The sequence below is a fragment of the Mus musculus genome, chromosome 7, assembly GCF_000001635.26.
Source record: "Mus musculus strain C57BL/6J chromosome 7, GRCm38.p6 C57BL/6J".
Lineage (NCBI taxonomy): Eukaryota > Metazoa > Chordata > Mammalia > Rodentia > Muridae > Mus > Mus musculus.
The window spans coordinates 40,837,287-40,855,006 of record NC_000073.6 but is presented as its reverse complement, the minus strand read 5'-3'; the positions used below and the strand labels follow the sequence as shown (position 1 = coordinate 40,855,006).

The window sequence follows — 17,720 nt, the reverse complement described above, 5'->3', positions numbered from 1 at the left end:
TTACATTCTAATTACACAGGTCAGAGGGTAAGTGGACGTTGGCTGTCCTTTAGCTCTATGACTCAGTACATTTTAACACAAGTTTCAATGTCCTCTGTTGTAAAATGACACCATGATAACAAATGTCTCTTGGTTGTAGATGGAATGACTAATTGAGGTGATAAATGCAAAAATTTAGCCTCCTTCCTGGCATGAAGGAAGTATTCAATAAACCTCAGTGGTTAATATCGTTTCCTTCAATTGCAGTTCTGGAGGTAGGTGGTGGTGGTTGTTATGTCACAGGGGACTATTGTACAGCCCTTTGTTTGTTTGAGATGTGAAATCAGCTTTCTATGGATTCTGCTATGTCCTTGCTGAGAACATCTAGGAAAACTGGCCTGTAACACTGGACCTGGGGGAGTCCCCACTGGTTTGGTCAATTTCTCTCCCACAGCTATGGAGTGACACTCCATCAGCTCTTAGCCCTCTATGAGCTGGCTGCAGGCATTATTTGTGGACACCATCTTTTCTCCTTCTTATTTTCTCTCTCTGTTTCTGTCTCTTTTTCACTGTCTCTGCCTCTATCTCTGTGTCTTTGTCTCTCTGCCTATATCTTACTCTCTGTGTGTGGGTGTCTCTCTGTGTCTTAGTCTCTCTCTCCCCCTCTCTCTCACACAAAACTCAATATATTCTAGATAAACACACTACCACTGAGCTACAATTTTTACTGTATACTTTTTATTTTGCAACAGGGCCTCATTAAGTTGGTCGGGCTGACCTTCAGCTCAAGGTATAGTCTAGGCATTAAACTTGAAATTCTCCCTCAGCTTCTCTAGTAGATGGGATGGCTGACCTGTGCCAAGCCTGGCCACTTGTCTTATGAATTACCACTATATAATGTGCAATGAAAGCCTATGCTAAGAAGCGTTGGCCAATCATTAACCAATAGCTGTGTTTCCATGCTCTGCTTACTGTCTGCTTATGAATGTGTGTAGTGACCACCTGGACATTTCAAAGACCACATAGCCAATAGACATCATGGAACATAAAAGCTCTTGGGTCAGGCAGTTTTGTATAGGGTTTGTCTGTGGGCTCACCTGCTAAGGGAATGCAAGGGCAGAGAGGCAGGAGTGGGTGGGTTGGTGGGGGCACACCCTCATAGAAGCAGGGGGAAGGGTGATGGGATAGGGAGTTTCTAGGGGGGGAATCAAGAAAGGGGATAACATTTGAAATATAAATAAATAAAATACCGAAAGAAAGAAAGAAAGAGAAAGAGAGAGAGAAAGAGAGAGAGAGGAAGAGGGAGAGAAGGAGGAGGGAAGGAGGGAGAGAGAGAGGAAGGAAGGAAGGAAGGAAGGAAGGAAGGAAGGAAGGAAGGAAGGAAGAAAGAAAGAAAGAAAGAAAGAAAGGAAGGAAGGAAGGAAGGAAGGAAGGAAGGAAGAAAGAAAGGAAGAAAGAAAGAAAGAAAGGAAGAAAGAAAAGCAAATAAGAGAATCAGTAGCAGCCAGGCCACACTCTATGACTATGATCTTCCAGAGAAGAGAACCCTGTCTACTAGGTCAACTTACCCATGCCTTGATGAGATGTCATATCTCAGCCAAGGTCACTGGTGCTCAATAGTTAAGGCTAAGGGAAACACACAAGGTCCCATCTGGTTTCTTAAAATGAAACTTCTTTGTGAAGCTACATATATGCAGAACTGGTATATTCCTGAGGGTCAGCTCTGCTTACAGAGACTCTTCTCCTATCCTTGGAAAGCAGGGCCTGTAGGAACCCAGGCCATGAGATATAACAGGCACACTTATGAACTGTGACATACATGATTTGCAGCTTCTGCTATGAGGCATCCTGTATTTCTAGACAAGAGACCATGAATGGGGTGTCATCTCCCATGTTGTCCTGTCTGGCCCCTGATGTCACTTTGACAGGCTTCAGTTTGAAGAGCTTGGATTTTACGAGAATGGGAAGAAATAGCCAGCTGTAGCTGTGGAGTGGCCAGACCAATCCTCCAGGGCAATCCATCTTTAGACACTTGGAGAGGAAAGAATCTTGAAGACTCAGGTCCCCAAACAGTCCAGTGTCCACAAGAGAAGGTTAGCCCCAGGGCTATTAAGCTTAGAGCTAGACAAGAATTCCTTCCATATACCAGGAGATAGCCAGCATAGGCATTGGTTTATGCTTGGAATTTTTAGACTCCAGGATATAGATTCAAGTATGTCCCATCTGTGGCTAACTAGTTTTGAAGGTCAACTCTGAGCGTGTAGATTGGAGAGTAAAAGCTGCTTTACTTGAGGTCTGAGAAAGAGATGCAACATATTATAAGTGGAGGGATGACTGCGTGTGATCTGTGAAGCTGTAAGGATACTTTTAAGAAAGCCTGGCTTTGAGGCCCTGTGCAGTAAGGGATTGAGGTGGAGTCTTTCCATCAAACCCCCAAGCCTGGGTTCTCATGGCTCTCTGTTTCCAAGGGATGGGGAAAGAAAAGTTGGCAACGGCGTTGGACACTAAAGGATGCATCAGGTTGTAATGTTTTGATACTTAGAACACAGCTATAGAAAATGGGTTCAGTGAAGCAAGAGAAACCTGGAGTTCACAGACATGTTCCTGAGTGGGTGAGAATTCTGACCCTCCCCCTCCCGTGCATTTACATGAATGACTAGGGAGCAACTGTCTTACAAAAGGAGTCCTCAGTTCTGGCCACAAACACTGAATGAAAACAGTGGCCTTTTCTGCTTGTTGAACAGAAATCAAAAGCTTGCATGCATGAGTGAGCCCAAGTCACTTGGGAACCTGTCATTAGTTGATCTATTCACTCCATACACATAGATTACATGTTACTGATGACAGAGACGTTAAGGGCCTGTGTTGTGGGAAGGCCAGTGCATGACTCTCTGATGTGGTCTCTGGTCCTGAGGCAGATATATCCCAGGCTGGCAGAATAACTAGGAAACTCTGAAATCGGAAGAATACACACGTTTTCTCTCAATTGCTGCACTCTTGGGATGATGGCATTTTATGGTATTGGATTAACTTCATGGTTGACATTGCTTCCAGCTGGAAGCAGCTGGCACTACCAGCCAAATAGAACCTGCTTGGAAGAAGCCAGATCCACTGCCTCAGAGACTGGGCAGAGTGTGCAGTGAGGCTTAGTAGCAGGGAGCGCTAGAGTGAGAGAATCCGGAGCCACAGTCTAGTCATGGGGGCACCTTGGTGATAAGTTGTGAAGGGAACAGGATAGGAAGGATCCTATTGGGTGGTGTTATAAGTGGGTTTTCTGAACTGTCCAGGACATCCTAAACATTGACATCGAAACAAAGACACACACAGGCCTCCTGAACTCCCAACGGAGACAACAAGCAAACGTTAAAACATAGGAGGCAACGAGGGAGCTTGTCCTACCTGTCATCTAATGAATACAACTGTCTACTATTGTCGTATGTTAGGATAAGCTCTTTGCATGCATTATCTCAGTTCATTTTTCCCAGAATTCTGAGATGCACATATGTCTCACTCTCCCCCCTTTATAGGTGCAGAGACTGGAGCACGTGGAAGTTTGCAAGAGCAGAGGCCTTCATCCTATGTCTGTGGATTCAAGAGGTTATGCAGAATCTGGGTGTTTTCTGTCTAAGTTCCTCTTCCCATCTTACCACCTGCACAGCAGAAGGAGAAAGGGATGGGGCAGAGCAAATATAAGGCTTCAGAACATTGGGAGTTCAGAGCACATATACTTTAGGACATGTCTATAGAGCAGGCTATCACAATCCCCTGAGCCAGATCTCAGTAAGTATGTAGTCTTGTTTACATACAAGACTTGTGGATTTGTTTTTGTACCTGTTCTTCCTACTACGTATTGTACTGGAACTGTAGAGCATAGGGTGAACAGGGCAAAGGGAAAGCCCTCTTCCCTCTCACCAAGGAGCTGGACATTGAAATCTACCTCATAGGAGGCTCCTGTTGCGTGGCCCTATTCCTTGGAAGACAGGAACAGGTATTTACTCACCCCAGATAGGGAACTGAAGGACCCTACCACAGTCCAACATGATGAACCTCTGAGTTTTATTGGGGTTACTTACAACAGAAATGACTCTCTGCAGCCATAAACCAGTCCCAATTAAGTACTTTCTTTTTATAAAAATTGCTTTGGTGTCTCTTCACAGCAATCGAGCACTGACTAGAAGAATATGCTTGGGGAAGGAGGGGCCTGGTGAATCTTGATAGTTTCAGGAATTTCTGAAGCGTTTGAATGGACATTTTTAGCTTACTAAGCTTCCATGCAGGATAGAAGGTTTTATCACCTTTCGAGCATCCTGTTGTTTCACCTCTGTTTACATCCTGTGTCTTAAGGACTTTCTGTCTAAAATGGGAGGGTTTAGTTGTAAAGGAAGCCATTGAACAACAGCTCCTTTGCCATGGAAATTTGAGAGCTATCCCCAAATTAGATGTCATCTATCAAGTCAGAAGAGCACAGAGAACAATGGCAATAAAATTAAAGATAAATAACTGAACTGTGTTAAAAAATTAGGATCTGTCTTAGTCAGTGTTCTATTGCTGTGACGAACACTATGACCACCGCAAGTCTTGCACAGGAAATTGTGGCTCATTTTCAATTTCAGAGGTTTAGTCCATTAATGTCATGGTAGGAAGCATAGTAATGCACAAACAAATATGGTGCTGAAGAGATGACTGAGAATTCTACCTCCAGATCTGTAGGCAACAGGAAGAAAGAAGCAATGAGCCTGGCTTGAACATTTGAACCCCCCAAACCCACTTCCAGTGTACTAGCTGGTTTTATGTGTCAACTTGACACAAGCTGCAGTTATCACAAAAAGAGAAGCTTCAGTTGAGGAAATGCCTCCATGAGGTCCAGCTGTAAGGCATTTTCTCAATTAGTGATCAAGAGGGGAGGGCCCATTGTGTGTGGTGCCATCCCTGGGCTGATAGTCCAGGGTTCTATAAGAGAGCAGGCTGAACAAGTGAGGGAAAGCAAGCCAGTAAGTAGCATCCCTCCATGGCCTCTGCACCTGCTCCTGCTTCCTGACCTGCTTGAGTTTCAGTCCTGACTTCCTTTGGTGATAAACAGCAACGTGGTGTAAGCTGAATAAATCCTTTCCTCCCCAACTTGCTTCTTAGTCATGATGTTTGTGCAGGAATAGAAACCCCGACTAAGACACCCAGTGACACACGTACTCCAACAAGGGCACACCTCCTAGTCCCTGTCAAATAGCACCTAATGACCAAATATTCAAATATATGAGCCTTTGGGGACCATTCCTATTCAAACCATCACAGTATCTTCTGTAACGGTAATGAATGTGAAAGAGCAAGCCATTGACTGGAAGAAAATATCCATGATACCATGAATATGTCTGACAGAGGAATTGATATCTGGAATATGTAAAGAATGACTGGGCATGGTGGTATAAATGTCATCTCAGAACTAGAGGTCAGGTATGATGAAACCACAGCAGTCTGGGTTTCATAGGGAATTTAGAGGCAGCCTGTAAGGAGCAATTGAAATATTAAATGAATGTGTATTGTTTGGCTTGGACACAGCCATATCAAAGACCACAGCCTAAGCACTGTGGGAGTGGCTAAGCCTTCCCTAAGTGAGTTGCCAAAGGATAAAAGAATCTTTCTTGGGTCCTAATGGGAATGCTGAGAGTGTATGGAGAAAATGTCCACCATTGAACACCCCCCCCCACACACACACACATCCATGTTTATGGTCTGAAGACTGATCCTCTATAGAGATTGCTCCTATTGTGATTAGTTAAACCTGTCTCCTTGTTCATCTGTATACAGTACCTCTACCTCCTTGTTTATTTCTATGCAATAACCTACCTACTCACACGTAATAAAGATGCTGAGCTTCTGAGGCGTTGTGGCTTCTAAATTTGAGAGCTGGGATCCTTTATCAGATCCCAGCTTTTCTGTGTCAATGCATTTGTCATTTCTTTATTCTCTTGTCACCTGAGGCAGGTCAATTACTGCAGTTATGTAAGGACTCAACAGCAGCCTGGTGTACATACTGAGACCCTAGCTCTAGAAGCTGAGTTCTATGACAGTTAACTCTGATAGAAAACTTGTCTAACATGCACAGTGCCCTTGCTTCATTCCCAGTATCACATACACACACATACACATACACACACAAACTATAGATTAAAGAAAGTATCAGCAATTCAAAAAAGTGGAAAGAAGATTAGAAATGGCATTTTACACAGGAAAATATACAACATAAAACTACCAAGTGTTGGTGAGGCTATGGAGGCACTAGAATGCTCATTTTCTGTGAGTAGGAAATGCAACATGGTTCAGTAACTTTGGAAAATTGGCATGTTCTCCTAAAGCAGGGCATCTGTATACCTTATCATCTATCAATTGCACTCTGGGGAATACACCTGTTACAGGGGCTTTGGAGTATGAGTTGTCTAGGGGAATTGCAAAGTTTATTCTATGAAACAAAGGATTGGATGATCATGAAAGGCAGAAAGAAGATAGAAGCTCAAAATGGGCAATAGTGCCAGGTGACAAAGACTGAAAGTAACAGATGTAGAGAATGAGAAGGTCCCAGACTTGGGAAATGTGAAATGCCTCCACTTGGAAAATAAAAGACCCAGATGGGAACATAAGGCTAAAACAGAAAAACAACAGCCACAAAGAGGAGAGGGGGATGAAAAGAGCAACCTACTTAGTTAGAGTAGACAAACAGCTCCCATCAGGGTGGGCAGGGCACTGGAGCTGGAGTCTGCCAGAGCGGGGTTCTGGGGTCATACATTATATAAGATCCTGGGCTTCTCCCAGAGGTTTTTTTTTTTTTCCTGGCCATTAGGAATTTGTAATGGTGTCAACATCTTGTATGTGTGGCCGGAGGTAGGAGCATAAGCATCCCTCTTAAGTCTAAGTTCCCCCAACCTTCCCTTATGCTCTAAAATATGAATGGCTGTGTGGTGCAAAGACAGAAACAGGAATGTTTCTAGCAGCTTTATTCATGACAGCACCTTCAGAATCTCGTCTGGATGCTTTCAACAGGTGCATGAATATACCAGCTGTGTGTATCTGCACAGGTGAGGGCTTGAAAACATCATTCTTGGCAAACAAGATTTGGGGTAGCTATTTCTTCCAGACTGAAATATTCTGAGCTAGAGAGTTAGGGAGGTACCAAAGGCTGGCAAAAGGTACAAAAAAATTAAAAGACTCACAAGACTCATCTCAATGTTATGTAAGCAGTAGTTGCTGGAAGGACCACCTAAGAGTGTAGGAAGGACACTCAATAGCTCCATGATCTCTACTTTAGCTTCTGCTTCTAGCTTTCTACCTTAAGTTCCCACCTTCACTTTTCTGGATGATGCATTATAAGCTGCAAGATGAAATAGAACCTTTCTTTCCCAAGTTACTTTTGGTCATGGTGTTTTACCACAGCAGTAGAAACCCTAATTAAGGCAGGTGGCTTTTCAGTAACTCACTGCCTATATCTCCTACACCATTGTAAGTAACCACAAGAAACTCACTGATTTACCAAGAAGAATGTGGATGGAAATTATTATTATTATTATTATTATTATTATTATTATTATTATTAGGTTTGTCATCAGTACTGAAGAATGGTAGTAAACTTCCCAATAAAGGTCACCTAACAAAACAAAACCATTTGAATCAAATCCAAAATCAGATAAAACGTAGCAATGATGGTATAAGTTACAATACATGTTAACTTGGCAGGACCAGGATAGAGCCTTCTAGGTGCTGAAAATATTCTCTCTCTTGATGTGAGTGATGACCACATTATGGATGTGTAGTTTTAAATTAGTTAGTATGGACACTTGACATATTTACTGGATGTATTCTACATTTAAAACAACAAACCACAAAATTCCAAGTCTCAAAGCTACATGGTTCTTGGGCCTCCCACTCATTACACTCTATAGGGACGTGCTGATAATTGGTTCTTCATTCCCCAAATGGAGCCTGTCATTACAGCTTTTCTTGTGGCTATTTATTTAGCAATGTGGCTCACAGCATAAAGTCCTAGATGCCCAAACCACTGCATCAAGAAATCCATAGGACTAAAAGTGAGTCCCATAGAAGCCTGTTTCCAGCTTGGCACTGTGGGCACCTTCTGCTGAGTTCCAGGCTCTTGAGTAAGCTTTACAGAAGCGAGGTAAATTAATCTTTAAACATTTCTTCCTCCTCTCCTTCACACCAGGGAGCTAGGCTATTGGGCCATATTTGTCCAGATGACGAGGAGTCTTTGGTCTCACTCTCCTTCTTCCAGTTCTATGGGCTATTGACTTCTTGGTGGTGGTGTATTTAGTACCTCTGGGTCCAGGATTTATACTGATGATTCACTCTCGGCCCACTTCTTTTTCCCAGCTTATGGGCTCCCCGTGCGGTGGGGGAGTCAGGAAAGGGGTAGAGCCATTTTTAGACGATGAAACTGAGTCCCATAAAAGTGAGCAACTCATTTGAAGTCTACAGAGTTACTTAGTGGTCTCCATGGGATTAAGGCAAGTTCTATGACATCCTCTGCAGGATCATGGCCCCAAAGTCTTTTCCAAATTACTCAGAGTTGAATGGATAGAGAATGTACCAGCTTCTTAGTTCAAGAAAGCTGAAGGTCCTAGCAGTACCATTCTGGTTCTGAAACCCTGGAAACTCATAGAGAGTTACTGATGTTGGAAAGCAGAAATTTGATGTCATGGTATCACTTCATTGGGTGATACACTCAGAAGGGATGCAGATATACAGAGTACTTTTTTGTTCCCTTTGACTTCTTATTGGGGCTATCCCTTGGAGGGTTCTGTCTAAGGAGGAGTTTCTATCTCGAGTCAGTTACCACCTGTCACTCCTCCCTGAAACCCCCATACACACCACAGACAAATAGGTGCATCTCATCAATCTTAGAGAACTCCTATCCAGTCATATTTATGCCCAAGACCAACAATCACAACTGGCTTGTTCTTTTAGTCATGTCTGTCTAGAGAAACAGAACCGATTTTATGTGTGTGTGTGTATATATATATATATATATATATATATATATATACATATATATATATATGGTTTGCATATTATACTATATAATATATATTTATATAGTGTATGTGCATAATTAATAACATATGCACATTTTATATATATATAATTTCTTACAGTGGCTTAAAGATCAAACTATTCCAACAACAGATGTTGGACTGTTGGGTTCCCCATATTTTTTATTCCTTTGATTTGAGGAGTCTGGACCCTGTCATACCTCTCCCATCTCCAAGTGTACTATCCCACACCTAGCATCTTGGAAAGTCCAGGAATCCAATGTTAAATCCATAAGTCTTGATGTCTCAGCTGGCCTTCAGTGTCTGCTGGAATCTCTAAGAAGTGTGCTCTATGCCAGTGAAGGCATGGACTTGCCAGCAGAGTCAGGGAAAGCAGGTAAAGAGCAAGAACTTACTTTTCCCATGTCCTTTATATAAGTCGCCATTTCAAATGACCCAGTCAAGAAAAATTCCTCACCAATGCACTCAGCCACTTGGGTTTTAGTTAATACCAGACATAGTCGTGTTGACAACCAAGAATAGCCATCACATTTAGGACCTGGAGAGATGATTCATCAGTGAAAAGTGCCTGCTACTCTTCTACAAGACCTTAGTTCAGTTCCCAGCACACATATTAGGTGACTCACAATTGCCAGTGACTCCAGAGATTCATTCTCTCTCTCTCTCTCTCTCCCTCCTCCTCCTCCTCTTTCTGCTGCCACCTTCCTTGCCCCCCCTCAATAAACCTCTAAAACAAACAAAAAAAGGAAGAAAAAATATATCTGTCAAGGTTGTTGTTGTCAAGTGGGGGAAGATGACTCTTAAACTGGGACACAAAAGTTTCTGGTACACTCTGATGGGCTGTATTACTCTGAACACTGTCCTTGCTGGGTCTCTACAGGCAGGCATTCTGTATTGTTGGCCATGGGTCTGATAGTGGGCATCTGCCTTCCTGTCCATTCTCCTTTGTGGATGTACCGCCCCATTTTTGCTATTCTTTTGGTTTGAGGATTCTGGATCCTGCCTTACCGCCCCCCACCCCCCCATCTCTGAGGAGACTAATCCACGCATAGTCAACAGCATAGTCCATGTTCTTGGCTATTATGATTGGATCAGAGACGGACATATGACTTAGGCTTGGCTAGTGAGGATCAGTCTTGGGACCTCAGGGTTTTGCTATGGAAAAGTGGGTAAAGATTGATTCAAAACCACTCCTGGGATAGGAGTTCGTTCATTGACAGAATATATATATATTCTGTGGTACTTGATCTTTATTGTCACCTTGACTCAGACATAGATATATCTTTTGGATATGTCTGTGATAGTGTTTCCAGAGATGAGAATATTAGGAGGGCTAATCAATGGAGTACTCCTTTGATGGAGTCATAATATTTGGGCATTACTGGGAGGTGGTAAAAAGTGGGCAGAGGGCCAAGTTGGAGGACTATGCAACCCATATATCCTACACCATGAAGTTAATAATCATGGATACATGAGGATGAATAATGGTTGTGCTGTGAGAGAGGTGTTAGTTTAGATAGAGAATTCAGGACAGATGTTTCTGAGAGGGTGAAATTTAAGATGAGATATAGCCACTGAAGCAAATGCTGGGGAAGAATGTTCTATGCTTAAGGACTAGTATATGTAAAGGACCTGGGGAAGAACTGAACTAAAGAATTTGTAGTACAGAAAGATGAATGTGCCTGAACTACATAAACGAGGGGAAGAGGGAAGGAAGAGACTGGAAGGTAGTATACATAAGCTTACCCCAGGCCTGGTTGCCATGCTACCAAGAGTAAATGTCCCCATTATGGTGGACATGGTTGGGAGCATTTTCAAACAAAAGACTTTTAAAGAGATGACTTAAGTTTTTGAAAGATCATAATGTTTGCTGCTTTTCTTAAGCTGTAACCAAATATATGACAAACAGCTTAGAAAAAGGATTTATTTGGCTCAGGTAGAGGCTATTTCTGATTGTCAACTTGACAATATCTGGAATGAACTACAATCTAGAATTGGAAGGCTCACCTGTGATCCTGATCTTGAGGCTGGGAGATACAAGTTTCTGACCAGGATCTTGGCATGGAGATCTTGAGGCATAGTGGCTATGAATCCCAGGAGACTGAGTTCAATGTCATCTGGGACAAAGCAAGACCCAGATCCAGGCATGGTGGCACACACCTTTAATCTGGGCCTCACCTTCTGCTAGACACCTACATAAGGACATTTGGAGGAAGAAAGATTCTTTGCCTGCTTGCCTTGTGGGACTGAGCAACTGCTAGATCATTGGACTTCCATTCACAGCTGCTGCTGACCATTGTTGGGGGGTTGGACTACAAACTGTAAGTCATCAACAAATTCCCTTATTATGTAGAGACTATCCATAAAGTCTGTGACTCAAGAGAACCCTGACTAATACAGCTCACATTTTTTCATGGGTTTAGTCCATGGTTATTTGAGCCCAGGCACTTGGTAGGGACATGTGTAAGAGAACTGATCACTTTATGGCTAATTAAGAAAGGAGCATGATGTGAAGGGGCCAAGGATAATAGTCTAAAACCCATACACAACTACCTATTCCTCAAGTCCCACTTTCCAAAAGTTTCTAGAACCTCCCAGATAGCAGGAACTAGCCTTTAAATACATGACCTCCCTTCATATCCAGCCACAGCATTTTGTGTTCTGGAGAATGGCCTGGATTATCATGAGCGTCTCCCCTGTGGTCCTAATGGGTATCAGGATAATAGGGCACCTGGGAGGACAGTGGTATGCTCATAGCAGAGAAAAGTATCTTACTTTTCTTCTTAGCCTTAATCTTACTCTTCCTGTCTCCCTTCTACCTTTCCCTCCTTCTTGGATCTCTGGACAAAATTGAGATCCTTCACAAGGCCAGGTCCTGAGTCAGATGCTGGCACTCAGACATCAGGCCAGAGCATACTCCATGTGGGGCACACTCCAATACCAGCACCAGAATCACAGGCTTTATTAGGCAACCAGGACTTCAGCTCGACTAAACCAATAGTCACATAACATATTGTCTAAGGGAGACACTAATGAAATCACAATGGTGAAGCCTTGGTTAACAACAATCAAAATCAGCGAGCAGGGTCCTTAGTTCGATTTGTGTAGCAGTGTTCTATGGTAGCTTAATTCATTGTTCACCAATTCCGGTTGTGCATTAATTACAGGCGGCTGAATGGTAATTAACTAATCACAGTGTCACTCCTTTGCTGTTAGGAAGACCTCATTAATTCCAGTCTGTAAGACTGCTGGTGCCTTTTGCCCCACTGCCACCCCCCTCTTCCAAGTCTCTTTTTCTTTTTGGCTGCTCTTGACTTATAATCAAATATGAAAGTCATGCATTTTTTAATAACTTCTCAGCTGTTTTCGGCACTGAAAAATTCATGGTATTACACAGTGCCTTTCACTAATGTTTATTCATTATGCATTTCCTGTCTTCATGTTTGGTGGTACCTTACCAACAGGCCATTAGTATGGCTTCGAAGGCTCTTGGGAACCAGTCTAGGGCCATCTTGAGTAATGAAGAAAAAGATTTCTAGAGAGGTTTTTGTGTTTGTTTGGTTTTGGTTTTTGTTTTGTTTTTTTAATAGTTTTTTCTTACGTTTTAATTTGGTTATTTATTCATTTAGTTAGTGTATGAGTGCTCCACTACATGTAAATCTGCATGCCAGAAGAGGGCACTAGATCCCATTATAGATGGTCATGAGCTACCATGTGAGTGCTGGGAATTGAATTCAGGACTTCTGGAGGAGCAGCCAATGTTCATAACCTCTAGAGGGGTATTAGTGACTGCATGATCTTCTCATGGGTGAGCCCAGAGGTGTTTTCTCTTGGTTGTGTCCTGAGGCATTGTGCTCTAGTAACAGGCATGACTGTGGAACCTTATTTCCTTCTGTTCCCATGTGCTGTGCCCACCTCAGGAAGTGTTACATCTAATTTCCTCTTGAGCTACAAGTTTGAAGGTGAAAGGTCCCCACAGGCTTGTGTGTTTAAATATGTGCTCCCCAGGTAGTTGTGATATTTTGAGGAGAATGTGGGCCTGGCTAGCAGAAATGGGTAGTAAATTGGAGGTGGGCCTATGAGGGGTATAGCCCAGTTCAACCTGCAATCCCATTTGTGATGGTTTGAATAAGAATAGCCCCCATAGGTTCATACATTCGAATGCTTGGCCATCAGGGAGTGATGCTACTTGAGAAGGGAGAGAAGGTGTGGCCTTATTGGATGTATGTCACTAGGGCTGGGCAATGAGCTTTCAGAAGCCCAAGACAGGCCCAGTGTCTCTTCTCTCTTCCTGCTACCTGCAGCTCAATATGTAGAACTCTCAGCTACTTCTCCAGCACTGTGTATACCTACATGTCACCAGGCTCCATGCCATGATGATAATGGACTAAACCTCAGAAACCATAAAAATTATGGTCATGGAATTTCTTCATAGCAAGTGAACACTGACTAAGGCACCATTCTTGGCTTCCTGGTTCTGCACTGTGTAAAGAGCTCTGTGTGTGTTTGCCATCATGCCTTCCCTACCACAGTGGACTGACTGAACCCTCAAATCCAAATGAATCCTTATTTTTTTAGATTGCTCTGCCAAATACTTGTCTCAGCAATGGAAAAAAGAGTTAATAAACCTGGTGCACATTAGAAGCCACTAATCCCCAGATGTCTGCCCCAGAATGATTCAGACCCTCATCTTCTTCCCATGGGGGTGTGGACTGTTATCGTGGGCAGTTTGGGTTCATGTTTACAAATTAATATAATGAAGCTTGGTGGGGTGTTACATGTCTAATTTCAGGAGTGGGTTGGGGGAGGGATGGGGGCTGAAATGGGAAGACTGTGGCAAGTTCAAGGCTAGGGCCGATATAGTAAGACCCTGTCTAGGATGCTTGCTTGACATTTAGGAATCCACAGGTTTGAGCCCCATCACTACGTGAACTGTGTAGAGACAGGAGGAACTGGAGTTCATGGTTATTCTCAGTTATATATGGACTTTAAGGCCAGCCTTGGATACACGAAACCCTGTCTCAAAAAACAAAGGTTAAGACAAAAGATTAATACAAAGAGTCTTTTGAGCCAGTGCTCACTCCTAAATGTCTGGCCCTGGTGAGAACCCCTGTGGTAATTCAGAGGTAATGGAGTGTCCAGAACCATCCCTTGATCTAGGTGTCTCTAACACAGCAGGGCTCTTGTTCCACCCCAAAGGAAGCACTCTTGAGGAGAGAGGTTTGTTTAAAGTCATGACAAGTATATGGGCAGGAACTCAACTATCAAGATAACAGGAAAAGCATCACAAAGTGGTTCTGGGTAGCCTCTTGTTAGATCTGAAGCCGTTGCTAGGGGTCAAGGACCTCTTGTTACAGTTCTGTCAGTCCATCCACTCCAGAATACTTCAGAGTCTGAACATGTCTACTTAGCTCTCATCCCTGCTGGGCACTTCCATTTGCTGCCTGCTGCCCTGCATTTTGCTCAGTGGGCTCCATGTCTTCCTTTAGTTTCATCTTAATTACTACCTCTTCTGAGGAGCCTTTCCTGAAGTCCTGGCTCATGAGTATCCTCCTCTGTTCTGTCCCCATAACTCAGGTGGGTTCTTTATTCAAATGCTATCTCTACATTAAACATTTCCTGTGTTAATTTTAAAGCCATAACCTTCTATCCCCTGTCTACAAAGATTCACAGCCATCTCATAATGCAGGATGCATTCAATCTAACTTCAAAAATTCCCATTGCCTTTAACATTTCCAACACTATTTAAAAATGCAACATATTATGCCCAGAAGGATTTGAGGGATGCACAGGAATAGACTAGATGGGCTGTTGAGAGGAAAGGCCCAGGCATGTGGGATCAGGTGGGCACAGAATATGACGCATGTCTGATTGTCCCACATGCCCTGAGTCTGTGCTAAGGCAGAGGGCCAATGGAATAGGAAGGCAGCATGTGGCCATGATGTTTTACAAACCCTACTGAAGCTGGCTTTGGGCTCCTGGCTCACAGGAAAACTTGGGCCTTAGGTCCATACCAGGAGTAGAAGGCTATGCAGTGGGTGGTGCCTGTACAAAATCATGCCCATTGGCTATGGATTGAAATAGTCAGAGACTATTCAAGTGCCTATAGGCCTAAGCTCCAAGTGATCTGGGACTTGATATGCTCTTGGCCTCCTCTCAGACCAGCACTCCACTGATGCCCTTTATTAAGTCACAGAAAGAAAGAGAGAACCTACTTCTATCCCTATCAGTAATTCCCAGATACTTTCAGCGCTTGGATCCTACCCTCTGTTTCTTCTGCAAACACCTTGTCAGGATGCATCTGGATGGACATGGCAGGGATATCTGTCCCCTCTAGGGAAAGGGATAGGACAATCCAGGATAGTGGAATATAGTGTGTCTGAGTTTAAACCCCAGATCCTCCTTGGTATAAGCATCCTTCACTGGCCAGTTTCCAACTTGACTTTTTTTCCATGCTGAGCTAGAACCATGGGCCTTGTTCGTGCTAAGCAGATGCTCTACTACTGGGTTATTTCCCATGTTATCCCATCCTTTTATTTTATTTTAAGACTTGATTTTTTTTTTAAAAGTTATTCATGCTGGGCTTGAACTTAGTCTGTAATTGAAGCTTGTTTTGAAGCCATGAACTTTCTTAGCCTCCGAAAGAGCTGGGACTATATAAAGGTATTTGTGGAAATAGAAGTTCTGCCCTCTTTCTACTGCTCAGACCTGTGTCCTTGAGCAAAGCCCCTACATAGCACTGAGCCTAGGTTGCTAGTGCACATCGCAAAAATAACAGTCTTGTCTTGTCCACTATACCCATGATTGGTATAAACAAAATGCTATGTGGGGATGAGTTTTGAAAACATAATGTGTCTTGTAAATGTGAGTGCAATGAGCACATTTTCCAAAGTGGGGTTTATTGGATACTGGTTCTGAGACTTATTCTAAGAAAGGGGTTCCTGGATTGTAGAAATTTGGGGAACAACCCATTGAGTATTTATTCCTGAGAGTTAACAACCATCCTTCAGGGAAGTTCCAAAGATGCCTTTATGAGAAACCAGCTCAAGTGGATTTAATCTCATTTTCCCATATATCTTCTTCTTTAATGTATTGCTTTTTATTTGTGTGTGTGTGTGTAAAACCTTAATTTTTTCCAAACCTTACTTTAAATGATGGTTCTTAAATGTTTTAACCTCCCTTTTAGCCCAACCACTCACCAGAGGTAGTGGGAAAGAAAGGATACAAGGAAAGTGGACCTGAACAAAGGTTCTTTGGAGCAATTTCCGTCTGTGTTGTCTGGAAATCCACAGTTCTGTTCACAGGTTAACAGTGACAGCTGGATCCACTTGCAAACACTTCACAGATAGACCAGCAGTCCAGTTTGGTAGAGCTGGGTTAACAACAGTGGTGACACAACCTAGCAGAGATAGCCAAGCCAGCCAGGCCTCAGCCTTGGCACAAGTCAGCAGGACAGACAAGGAAATATGCCAGGAGTTCTTGGCTGTGCCTTTCTCGGTGAAGCAAAGATGTGAAGATGTGAGACCCACAAGCATTGCATGGCTAGCTCTATAAGCAAGTCTACCTCAGCCCCTGTCGCTGTCCATTGAGTCCTGTTTATACCCTCCAAACATCATATCTTGCCTCAGCACCTGCGTATGTCTCAGCTTCAAATCACTCTTCAAATCAGCCGGAGTCCATGAAAATGGCAAGAAACTGCAGCACACCACCAAAAGTTTTTTGGTGCATTTCTCTCTATGGAGTCTGGACAAATGTAGCTCAACTAGGAAATGTAAGGTGAACTAATCCGTGCATGTTGTTGGTGAAGAATCCTTCATCGCATGTCTCTTCACATGCTTCAGCAGAACATCCTTTTACCTGTGTCTGCTTCAACTAAATGTTCCTTCACATGTTTGCTCCAGCAAAACACTGTCCAACTAACTTTATGAATAACCCTTAAGTATCCAATTCGTGTGTGTGTGTGTGTTTGTCAATCAGAAAAAGGAATGAGATCTCTTGGATATTAGAGTTACAGGCAATTGGAGAGTACCTGTTGTGAGTACTGGGAACCTGGAAGAACCAGAAATTCTCTTCAAGACAAATTCATCTCCTTAGGCCTTCCCATGGGCTTTTTTTTTATATCAAACTATAACCAAATGCAAAAAGCACATATATATGAACACGCGAAACATGAAGGCATGTAGAAACGTCTATTATCTGTAACAAGCAAGGTGGACATAGGAGGTATTTCTAGACCATGTCCTTCTGAACAAGGGGACATGTGGGTTAAATTCTAGAAGCCTACGGCTAGTCATGTGAGAGAAAATACATTAGGAGTGAACATGTTTCTGTGTATGCTCAGTATAAGGTCCTATTTTAGAAAGATTGCTTCTATGTGGGCTATCCTCCCTTCACGTCTTTCCCCCGGCCCCTTTTAGTTCCCACACAGTATGGGCCAAGCTTTGCTAAAGGTCATAGAGCATGTGTCTGAAGGTTAAAGTGGCAGGTAGAATGCCTATGAGCATGCACAGCTACATTGCTGGTATCATCAAGTTTTAGCCAAACATAAAGGAAAGAATACTCCAAAGGTAAATTAATGTGGGAATTTCCACCTAAAGGTGATTGCCGCACTTAGCAGTTCACAGGGCAATATCACTGTCTCTTGCTCATGTTTGTCACAGAGGTGAACATTCTACAGAGTTTCTGACT

The 17,720-nt window shown here is 43.0% G+C and overlaps 1 long non-coding RNA gene across 1 annotated transcript in view; it reads left to right on the top strand.

The window, feature by feature from the left end:
- The window catches only part of A230077H06Rik (RIKEN cDNA A230077H06 gene), a 49,172-nt gene extending 43,318 nt beyond the window's left edge, over window positions 1–5,854 (top strand). Inside the window, exon 5 of the long non-coding RNA NR_040329.1 lies at window positions 3,507–5,854. This is a non-coding gene — a long non-coding RNA (RIKEN cDNA A230077H06 gene). The remainder of the gene's footprint in view (window positions 1–3,506) is intronic.
- The last annotated feature ends 11,866 nt before the right edge of the window (window positions 5,855–17,720 follow it).